At 37.9% G+C, this 19,939-nt stretch overlaps 4 non-coding genes and 6 pseudogenes across 4 annotated transcripts; 2 read left to right on the top strand and 8 right to left on the bottom strand.

Moving 5' to 3' along the window:
* Nucleotides 1–2,557: 2,557 nt before the first annotated feature.
* On the bottom strand, nt 2,558–2,733 carry LOC148934260 (U2 spliceosomal RNA; annotated as a pseudogene).
* A 452-nt stretch (nt 2,734–3,185) lies between these two features.
* On the bottom strand, nt 3,186–3,374 carry LOC148934259 (U2 spliceosomal RNA). The gene has a single exon (XR_016134777.1). It is a non-coding gene; the product is annotated as a U2 spliceosomal RNA (small nuclear RNA).
* A 423-nt stretch (nt 3,375–3,797) lies between these two features.
* On the top strand, nt 3,798–4,182 carry LOC148934258 (putative histone H2A.2; annotated as a pseudogene).
* An 807-nt stretch (nt 4,183–4,989) lies between these two features.
* Nucleotides 4,990–5,178, bottom strand: LOC148934257 (U2 spliceosomal RNA). The gene has a single exon (XR_016134770.1). It is a non-coding gene; the product is annotated as a U2 spliceosomal RNA (small nuclear RNA).
* Nucleotides 5,179–5,919: 741 nt separating this feature from the next.
* On the bottom strand, nt 5,920–6,128 carry LOC148934256 (U2 spliceosomal RNA; annotated as a pseudogene).
* A 2,535-nt stretch (nt 6,129–8,663) lies between these two features.
* LOC148934255 (uncharacterized) lies at nt 8,664–9,168 on the top strand (annotated as a pseudogene).
* A 4,396-nt stretch (nt 9,169–13,564) lies between these two features.
* Nucleotides 13,565–13,752, bottom strand: LOC125185843 (U2 spliceosomal RNA). The gene has a single exon (XR_007170331.1). It is a non-coding gene; the product is annotated as a U2 spliceosomal RNA (small nuclear RNA).
* Nucleotides 13,753–14,443: 691 nt separating this feature from the next.
* Nucleotides 14,444–14,556, bottom strand: LOC148934254 (U2 spliceosomal RNA; annotated as a pseudogene).
* A 449-nt stretch (nt 14,557–15,005) lies between these two features.
* On the bottom strand, nt 15,006–15,193 carry LOC148934253 (U2 spliceosomal RNA). Its single transcript, XR_016134769.1, has one exon. It is a non-coding gene; the product is annotated as a U2 spliceosomal RNA (small nuclear RNA).
* Nucleotides 15,194–15,667: 474 nt separating this feature from the next.
* Nucleotides 15,668–15,875, bottom strand: LOC148934252 (U2 spliceosomal RNA; annotated as a pseudogene).
* Nucleotides 15,876–19,939: the final 4,064 nt, after the last annotated feature.

Below are 19,939 nucleotides of genomic sequence, written 5' to 3'. Positions count from 1 at the left end.
ATCATGGAATCAGTGTTTCGATCAAACTGTTAATAAGTTTGGATTCGAGAAATGCCCTAACGAGAGCTGCGTGTACAAGAAGGTAGAAAAAGGGAATGTGGTGTTCTTAGTTTTATATGTAGATGACATTCTTCTAATTGGAAACAATAAAAAGATGTTGTCATCAGTACGAACTTGGTTGTCGAACCAGTTCGAGATGAAGGATATGGGAGACGCGGGACACATTCTAGGTATCAAGGTCCTTAGGGATCGTGAGAAAAGAATGTTGTGCTTATCCCAAGAACCCTACATCGACACTGTACTTAGTCGCTTTAGCATGCAAGATGCCAAGAAAGGTTTCTTACCTTTTAGACATGGCATCCATTTATCTCAAGAGATGTGTCCTAAGACAGCATCTGAGATAGCAGAGATGAGAAGGATACCATACGCCTCGGCTGTTGGTAGTCTCATGTATGATATGCTTTGTACAAGACCCGATATTTGGTTTGCTGTTGGCATGGTAGCAAGATATCAATCAAATCCTGGCCAAGGACATTGGACTGCAGTAAAGAACATACTCAAGTACCTTAAACGGACTAAGGACTATGTTCTAGTTTACAAAGCAGGCGAGCTATGCCCTTTGGGATATACTGATTCAGACTTTCAAGCTGATCAGGACTCGAGGAAATCTACTTCTGGCTATGTGTTTACCTTAGGAGGTGGAGCCGTTATTTGGAAGAGTGTAAAGCAGAAATGCATTGCAGACTCTACCATGGAAGCCGAATATGTGGCCGCTTCGGAGGCTGCAAAGGAGGCTGTATGGCTCAAGAACTTTCTTATGGACTTAGGTGTGGTTACGATCTGCCCAAGAGCATCACCATTTATTGTGACAATTCTGGTGCTGTGGCTAATTCGAAGGAACCAAGAGCTCACAAAGCGAGCAAACACATTGAGAGGAAGTATCATATCATCAGAGATATAGTGCAGAGAGGAGACATACAAGTGGTCAAGATTGCGTCAGAGAACAACCTGGCAGATCCCTTCACTAAGGCATTGGCGGTCAAACCGTTCGAACGCCATGTAGAAGGAATGGGAGTTCGACTCGCTCGAGACCTCAACTCGCTTTCAGTATAAGTGGGAGAATTAGACGTAGTGCACAATTTTTTTGTATACTCGAAAGCTGTTTTGAGTATAAGTGGGAGATTGTTAGAGTTTGTATACTAGAAATCACCTTTCGAGTGATTGAATACTGTTAAAACTCTTATTTTATTTTCCAAATGAATAAACAGATTATTTTTGTCATAATGTTGTTATATTGTACATTTAATGGATGTTAATTGCATATTTAAATGTATAAGTAATTTAACAAAGTCTAAGTCTTTGTTTTAGTAGACCGGTTGTGGGCGTCGTCCACTTTAAGGTAACACGGTCAGTTCTAAACAAAGAAAAAGAATTATTTCACAACCTAGATAGGCTTAGACTACCTATCGTGAAAGGTTGCAATGTCAGTCCGATTATTTCTAAGCCTTACTGAAATAAGATGACGTTGGTGTGGTATAGCATTGAATGGATCTAACAGCGAGACAGTCTTTATGCTATCTACTGAAAGACGAGGTCTCGTAAATTATTTCTCAATCAATGTACGTTAGCATTGAGCATACGGTATTGATTATGCACTACTTTGACTTACCAAATGGTGCGGGTTTTTCGTAACCCAATAAGCCTGGTATATTGGGTAGTGGTGATTAGTATCTAGCGGTGCTAGGATTGCTATTATGTTGAATCGTGCGCGAGGTGAGTCTCGTTTGATAACATCCTCAAGAGAAGCTTGGAATAAGGTTTTATTATTCGGAACCTAGCTAGTTGGAGTTTAATTACTCTATGAATAATAAATAAGATTTTCTTGCTGAGTCCTCTCTTCGAATAAATAAGATATTAATTAATTAAGTCCATAGCAGACAATAATTAATTAATGGATGTTTCTATCTTAAGTGCGGGAAATAAATATAAAGTATTGGAAACCCGAAGTACTTGTAATTTCGGATTTGGATGGGGAGTGCAGTATTACTTCTATAGTGGCTGCTCGTAATATTCCAATTTTAAGCTTATATTAAATTGGGTTTAATTTAATTAGTAAAAAGCTAATTGGAGGAGCCCATATCCAAAGCCTTCCATAGATCCCTGTCTGGGCCCAATATGTGACTTATTATAAGTAAGAGAATAAAGGAGACAGAAAATATACTTGGTTTTTATCTCAAATTTTCGGCCCTCTCTAATCCTAGGAGGGGTCGAATTTTTCTCCTCCGTGGGAAAGGATTTCTGTCTTCTCTATTTAAGTCCTAGTGCGCTGGTGAGATCAGCCCACCCTGATATCAGTTCACAGTCCGGGAACCAGTCAGAAGATCCGTGGTTTTGTACTAAAGATCTTCACGAGGAGAAGGCGCTAGCTATCTTCGATTCTTTGGAGAATCATCAAGGTATAATGGCTAAACCCTAGAACAGCATGTTTTAGATTTCATTTAATTTAAAGCATGTGATTATTTGAGTTATGAGCATGATACGTGAGATGATTACGCGAATAGAATTTGTCTAAATAATCCGCTAAATAGATCTGATTATTATGTAATTGATTTATGAATGCGCTTCCGCTGCCAACCCCTACAGGCCTGTGCAATAGTGCAATGCATGTGCAACACTTCAACTGATAACAACAGATACTACACTTGATCTTAGCCAAAATGCCGAGAAATGTATGAACTTCAACATCTACGCACATCTTCTTCTATACTTATGATTCGAATACAACTTTCTTTATCATGTTGGATGTGGGATAATATAAACTTCAATTGCGTTGAATCAAAATTATACTTTTTTAACATAATTTCATCGTATACAAAAGGAATTTTAAACTATAATCCGGCATCACAAATATTCTTCTAATTGGCATATGAAAATGACTCACGAGGGATTTGTCTATAGAGTGAATGAACTCAACGCTAGAAAACCATTGAATCTGAATTGCGAACTTAAAATATCCACAAACCGATATGTGAAAAATAATTACGTAAAGAGAGATCCCAACGTAGTTATAACTAGTAATTAATATAAAAAACACACTGTAAAGGGAAACTAATAGAATTAATATTAAATAAAAAAAAATAAGTACTTTAAAGATAGACACTCAGGTAAAGATTCAACTTTAATTAGTTTGGTGAGCCAGGCCCGTGTTATAGTTCAACACATGGGCGACGCTTGAAGACCCAAGTAGCAAGCTACTTCGATAGATCCTTAGCCTCAAAAAATATATTTAATATCGCGTGAGCCGATGGCCCACATATCGGACTGAGAAGAACAGACACTACAGTTGATCTTAGTCAAAATGCCGAGAAAGGTATGAGCTTCAACATCTCTACGCACGTCTTCTTTTATACTTATGATTTGAATACAACTTTCTTTCTCGTGTTGGATGTGGGATAGTATAAACTCTTATTGTTTTGAATCAAAATTATACTTTTTTAACGTAGTTTCATCGGATATAAAAGTAATTATAAACTACAAACCTGCAGCACAAATACTTTTCTAATTAGCATATGAAAATGACTCACAAAGGAATTTGTCTATAGAGAGAATGAACTCAATGCTAGAAAACTATAGAATCTAAATTGCGAACCTAAAATATTCGCAATCCAATATGCGAAAAGCAATTACGTAAAGAATGAACCCAATATAGTTATAACTACAAATTAATATAACCCAACGACGCATCCGAGAAAGTCATTTAGCTTCAATACTCACAAAGGGTTCAATCTTCATTTCCAATGGAGGCTGCCGCTAAACCGAAGAATGGCGCCGCAGGGAGGATGGGCGGCGGCCCCTAAAAGAAGCCGATATCCCGCTCCGTTAGAGCCGGTCTCCAGTTACCCGTCAGCAAAATTGGCCGTTACTTGAAGAAAGGTTGTTACGCGCAGCGTGTCGGCACTGGTGCGCCGGTGTACATGGCTGCCGTTCTCGAGTATTTAGCTGCTGCTGAGGTGTTGTAGTTGGCTGGAAATGCGGCTTGGGATAACAAGAAGAACAGGATCATCCCGAGGCACATTCTGTTGGCTGTGAGGAACGATGAGGAAGAAGACTGGCGGTGAAAAGCCCACCAAGGAGCAGAAGCCCGCCAAGGCTGCGAAATCACCTAAGAAAGCTGCTGCTTAGATTATGGAAAATTTGGTTTAGCGATTTTTATCAATTATGTGTTATTTTTGGTTTAGAATGGGATCCAGCGTAATATTGTTAAAGGTTGTAATTATATAGTGCTTTTGATTTTGAGCCCATTTTCAGTAAAAAAAAACACTACAAATTAATATAAAAAAAACACTGGAAAGGAAAACTCATTAAATTAATATTGAATAAAAGAAAACAATTAATTACTATAAAGAAAGACACACAAGAAAAGATTCGGCTTGAATTGGTGCGGTGCGCGGGCCTGTGCAATAGTGGAATGCATGTGCATTTAAACTGATAACAACAGATACTACACTTGATCTAGCCAAAATGCCGAGAAATGTATGAGCTTCAACATCTACGCACATCTTCTTCTATACTTATGATTCGAATACAACTTTCTTTATCGTGTTGGATGTGGGATAATATAAACTTCAATTGCATTGAATCGAAATTATACTTTTTTAACATAATTTCATCGTATACAAAAGGAATTGTAAACTATAATCCTGCATCACAAATATTATTCTAATTGGCATATGAAAATGACTCACGAGGGATTTGTCTATAGAGTGAATGAACTCAATGCTAGAAAACCATTGAATCTAAATTGCGAACCTAAAATATCCACAAACCGATATGTGAAAAATAATTACGTAAAGAGAGATCCCAACGTAGTTATAACTAGTAATTAATATAAAAAACACACTGTAAAGGGAAACTAATAGAATTAATATTAAATAAAAAAAATTAATTACTTTAAAGATAGACACTCACGTAAAGATTCAAGTTTAATTGGTTTGGTGCGCCAGGCCCGTGTTATAGTGCAACACATGGGCGACGCTTGAAGAACCAAGTAGCAAGCTACTTCGATAGATCCTTACCCTCAAAAAATATATTTAATATCGCGTGAGCCGATGGCCCACATATCAGACTGAGAAGAATAGACACTACACTTGATCTTAGTCAAAAGGCCGAGAAATGTATGAGCTTCAACATCTACGCACGTCTTCTTTTATACTTATGATTCGAATACAACTTTCTTTCTCGTGTTGGATGAGGGATAGTATAAACTTTTATTGTTTTGAATCAAAATTATGCTTTCTTAACGTAGTTTCTTTGGATATAAAAGGAATTATAAACTACAAACCTGCAGCACAAATATTTTTCTAATTAGCATATGAAAATGACTCACAAAGGAATTTGTCTATAGAGAGAATGAACTCAAGGCAAGAAAACTATAGAATCTAAATTACGAACCTAAAATATTCGCAAACCGATATGCGAAAAGCAATTACGTAAAGAATGAACCCAATATAGTTATAACTACAAATTAATATAACCCAACGACGCATCCGAGATAGTCATTTAGCTTCAATACTCAAAAAGGGTTCAATCTTCCTTTCCAATGGAGGCTGCCGCTAAACCGAAGAAGGGCGCCGCAGGGAGGAAGGGCGGCGGCCCCTAAAAGAAGCCGATCTCCCGCTCCATTAGAGGCGGTCTCCAGTATCCCGTCTGCAGAATTGGCCGTTACTTGAAGAAAGGTCGTTACGCGCAGCGTGTCGGAACTGGTGCGCCAGTGTACATGGTTGCCGTTCTCGAGTATTTAGCTGCAGAGGTGTTATAGTTGGCTGGAAATGCGGCACATTCCGAGGCACCAGGATCATCCCGAGGAACATTCTATTGGCTGTGAGGAACGATGAGGAAGAAGGCTGGCGGTGAAAAGCCCACCAAGGAGCAGAAGACTGTGCAATAGTGCAATGCATGTGCGACACTCTAAGACCCAAGTAGAAAGCTACTTTGATGGATATTCACCCTCAAAAAATAAATTTAATATCGTGTGAGCCGATGGCCCACATATCAGATATTAAACTGTTAAGAAAAACTGTTAAGAACAGATACTACACTTGATATTAGCCAAAAGCCGAGAAAGGCATGAGCTTAAACATCGACACACCTCTTCTTTTATAGTTATGATTCGAATACAACATTTTTTGCCGTGTTTGATGTAGGATAATACAAACTTTTATTGTTTTGAATCAAAATTATGCTTTTATAAAGTAGCTTCTTCGGATATAAAAGGAATTACAAACTACAAACCTGCAACACAACATTTTGTAATAACCCGAATTTCATTAATTTAAAAGTAGTTAAAATGGGAAAGAAGTCTATGCTTAAATGAAATTAGATCGTTCGGTGAGTAAAAATATGTATGTCGGATTAGTAGGAAATAAATTGATTAGAAATGAGTTTATATTAGTTTTAGAATACAATGGGGTTTTGGATTTTATAAATAAAAGAAAAAGTAAATAAAGATTAATAGTCCCTCCGATCCTTGTTAAATGGATGGTGAAAAAAGTAAGAGGGAGTAGAGTAAGAGAGATGAAGACAGAATAAAGTAAAAAGAAGAATTACTTTTTGCCAAAAACAAAATGACTCATTTAACTTGGAACTTTTCAAAATAGAAAAATGAGCCTATTAACATAGAACGGAAGGAGTAAAAAAAAAAAGAAAATTTAAAAAATTGAAAATATGGAATGAGTTTTTTTTTTATCTCCACTCTCCAACATATGGGAACATTCTACTGAATCGAAAACATCTCAACGAGAATCGAAAACGTAACACTAAATTTACTGAATCAAAACATCAAGAGTCTGCAACATCAAAAGTGAACTGGAAATAGACAAACGAAAACAGAAATTGTTTCATCGCTCCTTCTCGAAGTGGGATTACATAACTAAACAATTAACTTGATGAAAACCAACACCATACTACCACTACACTAAAATTAAACAGGAACTAAGCGTAGATACAACGGAAATCAGGAGTTTTGAGTGTTGGAGTTTCCAATTCAGCCCTAGAAGAGAGTTGAAGTCTAGTGAGCATTGAGCTGGAAGCGCTCCTCCTTCCTCCTTCTCTATTTCCATTTATAGGAAGCCGTGAGGTCTTGATCCCTAGGGCAACTATCCTTCGAAAAGTCTTTCCTACCCTTCGCCCTTGGGGATCATTCTTGTGTGACGCTCAATCTTCTAGTCGGGTGCTCCTGTTGCATGTCATGTGATCTGACTTGAACCGTTTGCGCAGCAAAATTGACTCTTTCTCCTTGATCGATTCATCCGCCTAATTGATCCACTCGTTTTCTGAATATGGCGGACTTTCACACACACCTGGCTCACAATTAGACGTTAGATTACAGAATTTGGTGTAGTTTTATCACAGAAGACATGCATGAAACGAGCCACATCATTGTTGTTTTGTGATATCTATGTTGATACGTCTCTGCATGCAGGATTAATTCACGTTGGGGGATGGATTGTTGTTGTTATTTTGTATTGGTTTTGTTTTACATGTTCACATGCTACACTTTATAACACATTTTTGATACAAGCTTGCTCTGTATTGTTGTTTGTTGATATTTGTATGGTTGAGTGCAAGTTTGGGGCAAACCCTTATTTGTCTATTGGTTTGGTGCTCTCTTGAGAGCTTGATTTTCTTTTGTAGGAAAATGACAACAAGAGGCAAGCACAAGAATGCGAAGATCTATGGAATTATCCTTCCGACCGATGACCATAAGGCGATGTGGAAGAGTGTCACGACTAGAGAAACAATTCCCTCACGGTAGCCACACAAGTTTCCCCTTGCTATCTTGGGGATTCTCGAGGACTTCTGGGCGTTGTGCAACATCGGGCAAGGGAATGGCTTGATCTATATGTTCCAAGGGAGATGGCCTTCCTATAGGAGACTCACTCTCGAGTTTCTTAGAACGCTCAAGGTGCACAAAAACCGCCGTTCCCGCATTCCCGAGATGATAGACTTCCGCCTCAGACCTACAACCACACCTTCTCCATGGAGGATCTTTAAGAGGTGTTCCATTGTTACAACCACAACCCCGGTGAAGAAGTGGAGTACGACTATTCCGACATGAGATGACCGTGGAAGGGGAAGGCTTCATTTCGGCCTACGCCAAGTCCTCTTCCATCCGTAACCCCGTCCTGAGGTACCTCCACTGGGTTATGACGCAATTGATGTTTACTCGGATTGACGGTGGAGGAGTTTCCCAAACCGAGCTAGATGTGATGTGGAGCCTCCTCAACAAGAAGGGGATCAACTTTGGGATCATTTTTACTACTCATGTCAACCGCATCTCAAAGAAGGACGGTAGCCCCATTTGTTGCCGGGGATTGATCACGGCGATTGCCGAACATATTGGAATCCCGACTATGGACTTCATCGCGGACATGGGTGAGATGTACATCACCTATGAAATGCTCTTTTCGGTTGGACTATTGAAGACCAATTCGAGTGGGCAAGCTTTCTTTCTCCAAGGGGAGCGGGATCACTTTCCTGTTCCAATCCTATTCTTGACTAAGGTCGACATGTGGGAAAACAAGACAACGTGGAAGCTCGACACTGCCACCCACCGAAGAGCCATTGAGGCAAACCCCATGCAAGGGGAGTTTAGGAAAACGAACATGCCGATGCGCACCCCCGTTTTCGACCCCGAGGAGGACTCTGCCTTCGACTCCATTGATCAATTCCATGAGGACAGAGAGCATTCACATGCTCAAGGAAGTGGGGCACCGCCGCAAGAAAAGGAGGAAGTTGAAGGCCACCGCCGCCGCAATAGACGAGGGAGGCCGAATCCCGCCAAGGAGTTCCAAGTCGCCCAACTAGGAGAGATGTTCTCCTAAATGCAAAACATGTCCAACACATGGGGACAACCGTTGGGCGGATCAACAACATGTCAATGCCTTCAATCAACAAGGTCGGGAAGCGCAAGGCGATTGGCGGGCGACGGGGCAAGATTTTTGGGAAGCTCAAAAGCTCGCGGATGTGCAACAATGTCAACAAATAGCCGAGCTCCAAAGGATGGCCGTCGAGGCTCAAGATGAGCGCCAAACCATGAGTGGCAATATCGCCTATCTTATTGGCGCGTTTGACGACCTCAACGCTCATTTCCCTCCTCCTCCTCAATGAACTTTGAAGAAGTCAAGCTCATGACTTTAAATGAGCACTTGTATAATATTTGTTTTAATTTTGAGACAATTTATTTTTATGTTTGACAAATTTTTGCTTAGGTTTTTGAATACTTTTTAGTTTAATTTTTGTTTTGTGTTGATTGAAAATTTTCGCAGGTTCTAGACTCTCGCCAGCGACCGCGGCAGAGTCCACAGGCAGCAGCGGCCTGCTGGGCATTCACTGGAAACGATATGACTTGTCGTAGCGACCGCTGGAGGACTCCCAGCGACCACTGCCCATTAGGCCGAGTTGCCAATGATATGACTTCTTTTCATCTTTGATTAAGTATGGCTTGATGTTTTGATATAATAGTTTGGTGAAAAGGTGCATAATTAGTAAATTGCTTGTTCGCCTAGATTCGTGCTTATACCTTGTGAGATTTGAGCCAAATTTATTTCTTGTGTGATTTATCTGCATGTATGTATATGTTTCTAGAACTTGCTCCTAGTCTGCCTAAGTTTACATAGTGTTAGTGTTGATTTAGGAGCATGTTGGGCCATCTTTTCTTAACTAATTTTATACCTAAAATTTTCTGCCCTCTCAAAATTTTCAACCCTTTGTAGCCAATTTAGAGCTTTTAAGCCTATTCTTTAGAAACCAAATAAATGAGGACAATTCCTTGGGTTGGTATAGTTTTTGATATCTTTTTGTAAAGAAATTCGAGAGATAAAGAAGAAAGTTATAGAAAGTAGTGTGCTTAACTATAATAAAAGTGCAAGTTGTGAAATAGTGAAAAATTCAGAATGTGTGCTTGATCTAGAAATGGATGCTTATGAAAAAGAAAAGAATAAGAAAAAAGAAAGAAAGGTTGCAAAGAAAAGAAAAGTAAAAAATGTAAGGAATGGAAAGTGAGTTGAAGGAGAAAAATAAGTGTTAGAAGCGCCTTGGGTGTTTAGAAAAGTTGAGTCATTTTAACTGTACCAGGGATATTTTTACTTTTGAGTCACATTTTAACAAAATATTCCTCACCTACCAAAGAGCCCACATTACAACAAAAAATGAAGACCTTTCGGACTTTTGATGCTTAATCACATCTAATAGAGTAGGGATTGGACTTTGACCAAACTTATGGTAAATTTTGCCTGATGCACGATTTGAATGTTTACACATATTACCTTTATACACTTTGAGAGTGAGAGATAAATCACTTCCCATCTTTGGTAGGTTGCCACATGAAAGCGCATGAATTCAAGGTGATCTACGAGTTAGTAATGAAAATGCACTAATAAGCCTTGCTTGATTTGATTGCGTTAATTTATGCTTACTCTATCTTTTCCATACTTTGAGGCAATTATGACATCTAGGCCTTATGCATTCCGTGCCTCTGTTTGTGTCTTTATTGTTTTGTTTGAGGACAAACAAAAATGTAAGTTTGGAGGAGTTGATATGCTCGGATTTTTCACTGTTTTAAGGAATTTATTTGGTCAGTTTTTAATGTCAAAATCACAATTCATGTCCATATTTTGCATATTTTATCTATTTTGGTATTTTGACGTGTTTTGTGAGAAACGTGTATATTTGAGCCTAAAAATACAGCAAATCTGGAGCATTCGAGACGCCTAGCGGTCCGCTGCAACTCATACAGCGGCCGATGGGGCCCAACGACCGCTGAGCCAGTAGCGGTCCGTTGCAGAGAAAGTTGTGCTGAAACGAAGAACACGCCCAGCGACAGCTCCAAGAGTTTCAGAAGCTACAGGATTATACACAGCGACTGCAACATAGTGTAGCGACCGCTATCCAAGAGGCTGAGGCTACGGATCAACGTGCAGCGACCGCTAGCCAAAGTGCAGCGGCCCGCTGCAAAAATGTGGCGCACCAAATTGACCTACTTTCTCCCCAAGATTTACCAAACTTAGCCACTTTTTTACCTTATTTGCTGGAGCTCGATTTTTCCTCTATAAATACCCCCTCAAACCTCTTCATCAAGGATCTTCTTTTTGCCATTTAATTCCAGAGCATAAATTTGAGAGTTCTTCTTTGCGCAAGAGGTTGAAGAAGAAATTAAGAGAAGATCAAGGCTATAAGGATTCAACCTTTGGGATTTATTGCTTTAGTTCTTATGATCACTTTGTTTTCTGATGCACTTTTTATTAGCACTAAAAATACCTGCAAGTATACATGGTAGATCTATTATAGCTAAAGGTCAGTACCGGGTTGTCGAACACGGGGAATATAATTGCAACTTGCTATTATGTACTAAGCGTCAAATACTATCTAGAGAAACAAGAGAATTTTGGAGTATTGAAAATAAATACAATTAAAAACAAGAAAACAACTAATTGCAATTAAATCACAAAGATAAAATATGAGAGATAAGAGAATTCTAGGGATGTGCATTCACAATTATGGTTATACAAATTCCAACTAAAATACCCTAGCACATTTTATACTTCGATTGAACGAGTCACACAAGTTATGTCCATGCGGTACAAGCATAGATTACTAACACTAGGGTTGTCAATCCTAGATTCGTAACTTCTAAAAGCTCCTAAGACCCTTGAAAAGTCCTCACTCTGAATTAACAGTTTCGTTTTAAGGGCTAATTGTAGTATCTATTAAGTGGATCTAACTCGCCAACCTCCTCTCACGATTATGTAGCAAGTTATATCAAATCAACATTGAATGTGTCACTCAAGCATGCAGTATTACAGAACAACTTAAGGAAGAAACGAAGTAAAAACAAAACGGATATTAAATAGAAAAAAGGAATTGTATAAACCAATAAAAGTTACTAACACGCCCCTAAAATCCTATGAATTTAGTTACACATGAAAGAATAAGCTAAAAACATAGATTGTAGGGAAGTCAATAAGAAAATAAGAACTAAAGCAAATAAAACCCAAAGGTTGAATCCTTGTAGCCTTGATCTTCTCTTGATTCCTTCTTCAACCCCTTGCACAATGAAGAACTGTCAAATTTATGCTATGGAATTAATTGGCAAAAAGATGAAGGGTGAAAGATTAGGGTTGGAGGAGGAACTATGAAAGCTCCCCTTTTTCGGGCTATGGAAGGGTTGAATTCTATGAATGAGGTTACGGGGTATATATAGGCTTGAGAAGGATTTAAATTTGGTAATAAGTTTCCTCCAAGCATTAGGAAAGATATCATTTTCGTTCCCCATAGTAGAAGTAAAAGATTTGGCTTCACAAGGTAATATCTTCTTTCCTTCTTTAAATTTCCGCCTAGACTGCATTTGACATCTTTGCGCGACTTTGGTAGAACGGCCATAACTCTCTCCACAGAACTACGATAGAGGTGATCTTGGTACCATCTTTAATCGCTTTTCAAGACAAAGAGAATGGTGTGTAGAACGCCATGATTGGACTTCAGTATCGCCGGCAAATTGAGTTTGAAGACAGATGTCACGCGCCGCGTTTTCCCAGCGGTCGCTGGCAAGGGTGTAGCAACCGCTGGAGAGTGTCAGAGCCTTCTGGAGTCTTTGCAGAGACCTCTGCACTTGTTCCAGCGGCCCGCTGCGCGTCCCTTCACTTCCAGCTTCCGGAAATTCACCTTTTGATGCCCTTTTTCTGCTCTATATTGCACATTTCTAACAAAACACGTTAAAATACCAAAATGAATGAAATATGCAAATAATGGACATGTAATGCAACTTTGACACTCAAAACGGACCAAATAATAGCCTTAAAACCGTGCGAAATCCGAGCGTATCATTTTCCCTACAATATATGTTTTTAGCTTATTCAATTATGTGTAACTAAATTCATAGGATTCTAGGGATGTGTTAGTAACGACTTTGGTTATACAATTCCGTTTTCTATTTAATATCCATTTTGTTTTTACTTCGTTTCTTCCCTAAGTTGTTTTATAATACTTCACGTTTGAGTGACACATTTGGTGATGATTTAATATAACTTGGTACATAATTGTGAGAGGAGGTTGGCGAGTTAGGTCCACTTAGTAAACACTACAACTAGCTTCCTTTAAAACGAAACTGTTACTTGAGAGTGAGGACTTTTCAAGGGTCTTAGGAGTTTTTTGGAGTTACGGATCTAGGATTGACAACCCTAATGTTAGTAACCTATCTTGGGATCTTTCTTTACGGATCTAGGATTGACAACCCTAGTGTTAGTGAACGCACAACCCTGGAATTCTCTTATCTCTCATATTTTACTTCTTTAATTATTTGCAATTAGTTGTTTATTTTCTTTCAAATTGTTTTAAGTTTTCAAAATTCCCAAAACATTCTGTTATCCAAATAGTGAATGAAGTTTAGTAGAAGATAGAAAATCTGTGATTGTTTTCCCAGTGATCTATATTCGAAACTAACCTTCAGCTAAACTATTCCTAGTATGTATACTTGCAGGTATTTATACTACTAATAAAAAGTGCATCAGTGGGGTGTGCCAGGCCCGTGCATAAGTGCAACGCACGAGCGATGCTTGAAGACCCAAGTAGCACGATGGATCTTCACCCTGAACAAATAAATTTAATATCATGTGTGCCTTTGGCCCACATATCAGATATTAAACTGATAAGAACAGATACTACACTTGATCTTAGCCAAAAGGCCAAGAAAGGTATGAGCTTCAACATCTACGCACCTCTTGTTTTGTACTTATGATTCGAATACAACCTTCTTTCTTATGTTGGATGTGGGACAATATAAACTTTTATTGTTTTGAATCGAAATTATGCTTTTTAACGTTGCTTCATCGGTTATAAAAGGAATTTTAAACTACAAACATGCAACACAAATAATCTTCTAATTAGCATATGACAATAACTTACAAAGGGATTTGTGTATAAAGAGAATGAACTCAATGCTAGAAAACTACAGAATCTAAATTGCGAACCTAAAATATTCACAAGCCTATATGTAAAAAGAAATTATATAAAGAAAGATCCCAACATAGTTATAACTAGTACTCCCTTCGTCCGCCATTAGGAGTCCCGGTCACTTTTGCGCACTCATTTTGTAAAAATGATAAAAAATAGTTAGAGTGAAGAAATGGTATAGTAAGAGGCAGTAAGAGTTTTATCTAAGTTATTCTCTCTTTTACTTTACCATTTCTCCACTTTAACTATTTATTATCATTTTTACAAAACAAGTGCGCAAAAGTGACTGAGACTCCTAATGGTGGACGGAGGGAGTAATTAATATAAAAAACACACTGTAAAGGGAAACTCTTTAAATTAAATTAATTTTAAATAAATAAAAACAATTAATTACTATAAAGATAGACACTCAAATAAAAAGATTCAACTTGAATTGGTGTGGTGCACCTGGCCCGTGCAATAGTGCAACACATGGGCGACGCTTGAAGACCCAATGGCCCACATATTAGATACTATACTTGATCTTAGCCAAAATGCCGAGAAAGGTATGAGCTTCAACATCTACGCACGTTTTCTTTTATACTTAGGATTCAAATTCAACTTTCATTCTCGTGTTGGATGTTGGATAATATAAACTTTTATTATTTTCAATTAAAGTTATGCTTTTTTATATAGCTTCAGCGGATATAAAAGGAATTTAAACTACAAACCTGCAGCACAAATATTCTTCTAATTGGCATATGAAAATGACTCACATGGGATTTGTCTATAGTGAATGAACTCAATGCTAGAAAACCATAGAATCTAAATTGCGAACCTAAAATATCCACAAACCGATATGTGAAAAACAAATACGTAAAGAGAGATCCCAACATAGTTATAACTAGTAATTAATATACAAAACACACTGTAAAGGGAAACTAATAGAATTAATATTAAATAAAAAAATATTAATTTCTTTAAAGATAGACACTCAGGAAAAGATTCAACTTTAATTGGTGTGGTGCGCCAGGCCCGTGTAATGGTGCAACTCATGGCGACGCTTGAAGACCCAAGTAGCAAGCTACTTCAATAGATCCTTACCCTCAAAAAATAAATTTAATATCGCCTGAGCCGATGGCCCACATATCAGACTGAGAAGAACAGATACTACACTTGATCTTAGTCAAAAGGCCGAGAAAGTTATGAGCTTCAACATCTACGCACGTCTTCTTTTATACTTATGATTCGAATACACCTTTCTTTCTCGTGTTGGATGTGGGATAGTATAAACTTTTATTGTTTTGAATCAAAATTATGCTTTTTTAATGTAGCTTCATCGGATATAATATGAATTATAAACTACAAACCTGCAGCACAAATACTCTTCTAATTAGCATATGAAAATGACTCACAAAGGAATTTGTCTATAGAGAGAATGAACTCAATGCAAGAAAACTATAGAATCTAGATTGCGAACCTAAAATATTCGCAAACCGATATGTGAAAAGCAATTACGTAAAGAATGAACCCAATATAGTTATAACTACAAATTGATTTAGAGCCCATTTACAATTAAAAAAACACTACAAATTAATATAAAAAAAAACATTGTACAGGAAAACTCATAAAATTAATTACTATAAAGAAAGACACACAAGAAAAGATTCAGCTTGAATTGGTGCGGTGCGCAGTCCTGTGCAATAGTGGAATGCATGTGCGACACTTGAAGACCCAAGTAGCAAGCTACTTTGATGGATATTCATCCTCAAAAAATAAATTTAATATCGTGTGAGCCATTGGCCCACATATCACATGTTAAACTGTTAAGAAAAACTGTTAAGAACATATACCACACTTGATCTTAGCCAAAAGGCCGAGAAAGACATGAGCTTCAACATCTATACACCTCTTCTTTTATAGTTATGATTCGAATACAACTTTCTTTGTCGTGTTGGATGTAGGATAATACAAACTTTTATTGTTTTGAATCAAAATTATGCTTTTATAACGTAGCTTCTTCGAATATAAAAGGAATTACAAACTACAAACCTGCAACACAATATTATGTAATAACCCGAATTTCATAAACTTAGAAGTAGTTTAAAATGGGATAGAAGTCTATGCTTAAATGAAATTAGAGGGTTCGGTGAGTGAAAATATGTGTGTTAGATTAGTAGGAAATAAATTGATTAGAAATGTGTTTATATTAGATTTAGTATACAATGAGGTTTTGGATTTTATAAATAAAATAAAAAATAAATAAAGATTAATACTCCCTCCGTTCCTTGTTAATAGAGACATTTCTTTTCGGCACGGAGTTTAAAAATAGTGTGTGAAATGGATGGTGAAAAAAGTAAGAGAGAGTAGTGTAAGAGAGATGAAGACAGAATAAAGTAAAAAGAAGAATTACTTTTTGCCAAAAATAAAATGACTCAATTAACTTGGAACTTTCCAGAATATAAAAATGAGTCTATTAACATGGAACGGAGGGAGTAAAATAAAAAGAAAATTAAAGAAATTTAAAATATGGAATGAGATTTCTTTTATCTCCACTCTCCCACTTATAGGAACATTCTACTGAATCGAAAACATCTCAACGAGAATCGAAAACATAAAACTAAATTTACTGAATCAAAACATCAAGAGTCTGTAACATCAAAAGTGAACTGGAAATAGAAAAACGAAAACAGAAATTGTTTCATCGCTCCTTCTCGAAGTGGGATTACAGAACTAAACATTTAGGTTGATGAAAACCAACATCAAACCACCACTAAACTAAAATTAAACAGGAACTAAGTGTATATACAACGGAAATCAGGAGTTTTGAGTGTTGGAGTTTCCAATTCAGCCCTAGAAGAGAGTTGAAGTCTACTGAGTGTTGAGCTGGAAGCGCTCCTCCTTCCTCCTTCTCTATTTCCATTTATAGGAAGTCATGAGGTCTTGATCCCTAGGGCAACTATCCTTCGAAAAGTCTTTCCTACCCTTCGCCCTTGGGGATCTTTCTTGTGTGATGCTCGATCTTCTAGTCAGGTGCTCCTGTTGCATGTCATGTGATCTGACTTGAAAGCAAAATTGACTCCTTCTCCTTGATACATTCGTCCGCCCAACTGATCCACTCGTTTTCTGAAAATGGCGGACTTTCACACACACCTAGCTCACAATTAGACGTTAGATTACAGAATTTGGTGTAGTTTTATCACAGAACACATGCATGAAACGAACCACATCATTGTTGTTTTGTGATATCTATGTTGATACGTCTCTGCATGGGGGATTAATTCACGTTGGGGGATGGATTGTTGTTGTTCTTTTGTGTTGGTTTGGTTTTACATGTTCACAAGCTACACTTTATTTACGAGCTTGCTCTTATTTCCGACTGATGACCATAAGGCGATGTGGAAGAGGGTCACGACTAGAGAAACAATGCCCTCACGATAGTGCATATTTTGTCTATTTTGTTATTTTGACGTGTTTTGTGAGAAATGTGCATAATTGAGCTGAAAAAGGGAGCCAAAACGCAAAGTCTGGAAATTTGAAATCAGACGGCGACCGGCGACCGCCACAGAGTTGTACCGCGACCGCCGGCGCCCGGCGGCAAGGCAATGCAGCGGTCCGCCTCGGAAAAATACGCTTGGAAGAGAAGTCTCGCCCGGCGACCGCCGGAGCCATGCGGCGGTCCGCCGCCGGAAGAACAGACTCTCTGGACTCCAACGCGGCGACCGCCGGCCAAGGTGCGGCGGCCCGCCGGAGAAAGGCGGTGAATCCGAGATGCCCTAGATTTGCTCCAAGATTTACCATATTTTGAAGATCTTTTCCTTCTACAACAAGGAATGACTTTCCCCTATAAATAAGACCTCAAACTTCATCAAAAGAGAGAGCTTCTACTTGCAAAATAATTCATAGAGACCAAAAGCTAGAGTATTTCACTTGTGCAAGGAGTTGGAGAAGGATTTCAAGAACATCAAGAACGACAAGAATTCAACCTACTGGTTTTATTTGCTTTAGTTTTATGTTCCAATTGTCTTCCCTTCAATCTATGTGTTTAGCTTATTTCATTATGTGTAACTAAACTCATAGGATTATAGGGATGTGTTAGTAACGACTTTGGTTATACAATTCCTTTTTCTATTTAATATTCGTTTTGTTTTTACTTTGTTTCTTCCCTTAGTAGTTTTGATGCTGCATGATTGAGTGACACAATCATGTATGATTTAATATAGTTTGTTTCATAACTGTGAGAGAGTTCTAGCGAGTTAGATCCACTTAGTAGATGCTACAGTTAGCTTCCCTTAAAACGGCACTGTTAATTGATAGACTTCTAGCGAGTTAGATCCACTTAGTAGATCCACTTAGATCCACTTAGTTTGTTTTTACTTTTTTTATTGTTTCTGCAGGTTGTGCAGATTTGGGTATCTTGTGGAGAAAATAAGATGGCGGAGCCTACCAACCACGATCTTATCGTCGCCCTCCGAAAGGAGTTGGAAGAGATGCGAGAAGAAAGAGCTTGGGCAAAAGATGAAAAAGAAAAATGTGTAAGGGAGGTAATTCCAATCTTGAATATGTTTAGTCATGGTAACATTGTGGACATTCCCGCAGGTCCGCAGATAGAGGCCAACAACTTCAAATTGGGGATACACTTAATCAATAGGGTTGAACAAAATGCCTTCGCAGGAAGAGACACCGAGGACGCAAATCGACATCTCACCAAGTTCGTGGAAATAGCTAATACAATCAGAATCAATGGTGTTGATGATGATATTGTGAGGGTAAGACTTTTTCCCTTTTCCTTAACTGATGCTGCTAAAGAATGGTATGATTGTCTGCCTGCAGATAAAACCACAAATTGGAAGGATCTAGTGGTCTTCTTCCACGACAAGTACTACCTTTCTGGCACTATCCTAAAGCTTAAGTGTGAGATTTTTCAATTCGTGCAAGGATCCGATGAGCCTCTATATGAAGCTCTTGCACGTTTCAAAGCTCTTCTCCGCAAATGCCCGAACCATGGTTTTGGAATAGACCATCAGGTAGAAATCCTTTATAATGGGTTTAACGAAAAAATCTCTAGTTTGTTGGATTCAGTCAGTTATTCTCGCAGTTCAGATAAGATTCGGACCACCACTTCTCTGAAAGCATGGTTCTTGACTCACTCCCCCCTTTGAGCTCGTCCACTCCGGTAAAGAGCGGAATGTCATCAAAGATGTCAAATATGTCCAAAATGGGGGTGATCCCAACAGGCTTTATAATAATAATTATCGCCCTAATCAGGGGGGGTGGTAATTTTAATAATTATAATGGAAATTACCCACATCCACATGTCTCTCATGCTAATAATCTTAATTTTGTCCAATCATGTAACAACCCAAACCTTCAAAACATATGACTATTACTATTACTATTATTATTATTAGCTTAACAGTAAATAATATCAACTAAGTGATTCTTGTAAAATCAAGAACCTGCCCTTTATATTTTGAATGAATCCATATTGAGCTATAAAGGAATCAAGACGAGACATACAATAATAGTTGTTGTTCTATCCCGATTATTTCAAGTGAAAATACAAGAATAAATCCAAAATAAAAAGTTCTCAATGCCCGATACAATCTAAAACTATAACAAAAGAATCAAGTTATAATCTTTTACAATTTGAGGAGAGAGATGCAAGCCTCAGATCGCCCGTTCAATGGTTGCACTCTACTCCAAGGAATAGCCAAGGTTCTTTAAATGAGTGTTCCTACATGATGAGAGAGAGTTAGAAGGAGTAAGATACTAGCATTTATTATTCATATCAAGAGAAATCTTTTAAAAATCATATTAGATTTGGAAATCTCTGATCAAATCCATAGAGATTTCATGAAGGCAATGGAGATGCAAGTAGTGTGATATCTAACGGTTATTATCAACTTAGCATTAAATGCTATAATCCTAATATAAGATTACAACAGTTTTT

Source organism: Salvia hispanica, chromosome 1, assembly GCF_029641045.1.
Source record: "Salvia hispanica isolate PSC_SH4W2 chromosome 1, Shi_PSC_v1, whole genome shotgun sequence".
Classification (NCBI taxonomy): Eukaryota; Viridiplantae; Streptophyta; class Magnoliopsida; order Lamiales; family Lamiaceae; genus Salvia; species Salvia hispanica.
This window is presented reverse-complemented; position numbering and strand designations above follow the sequence as displayed.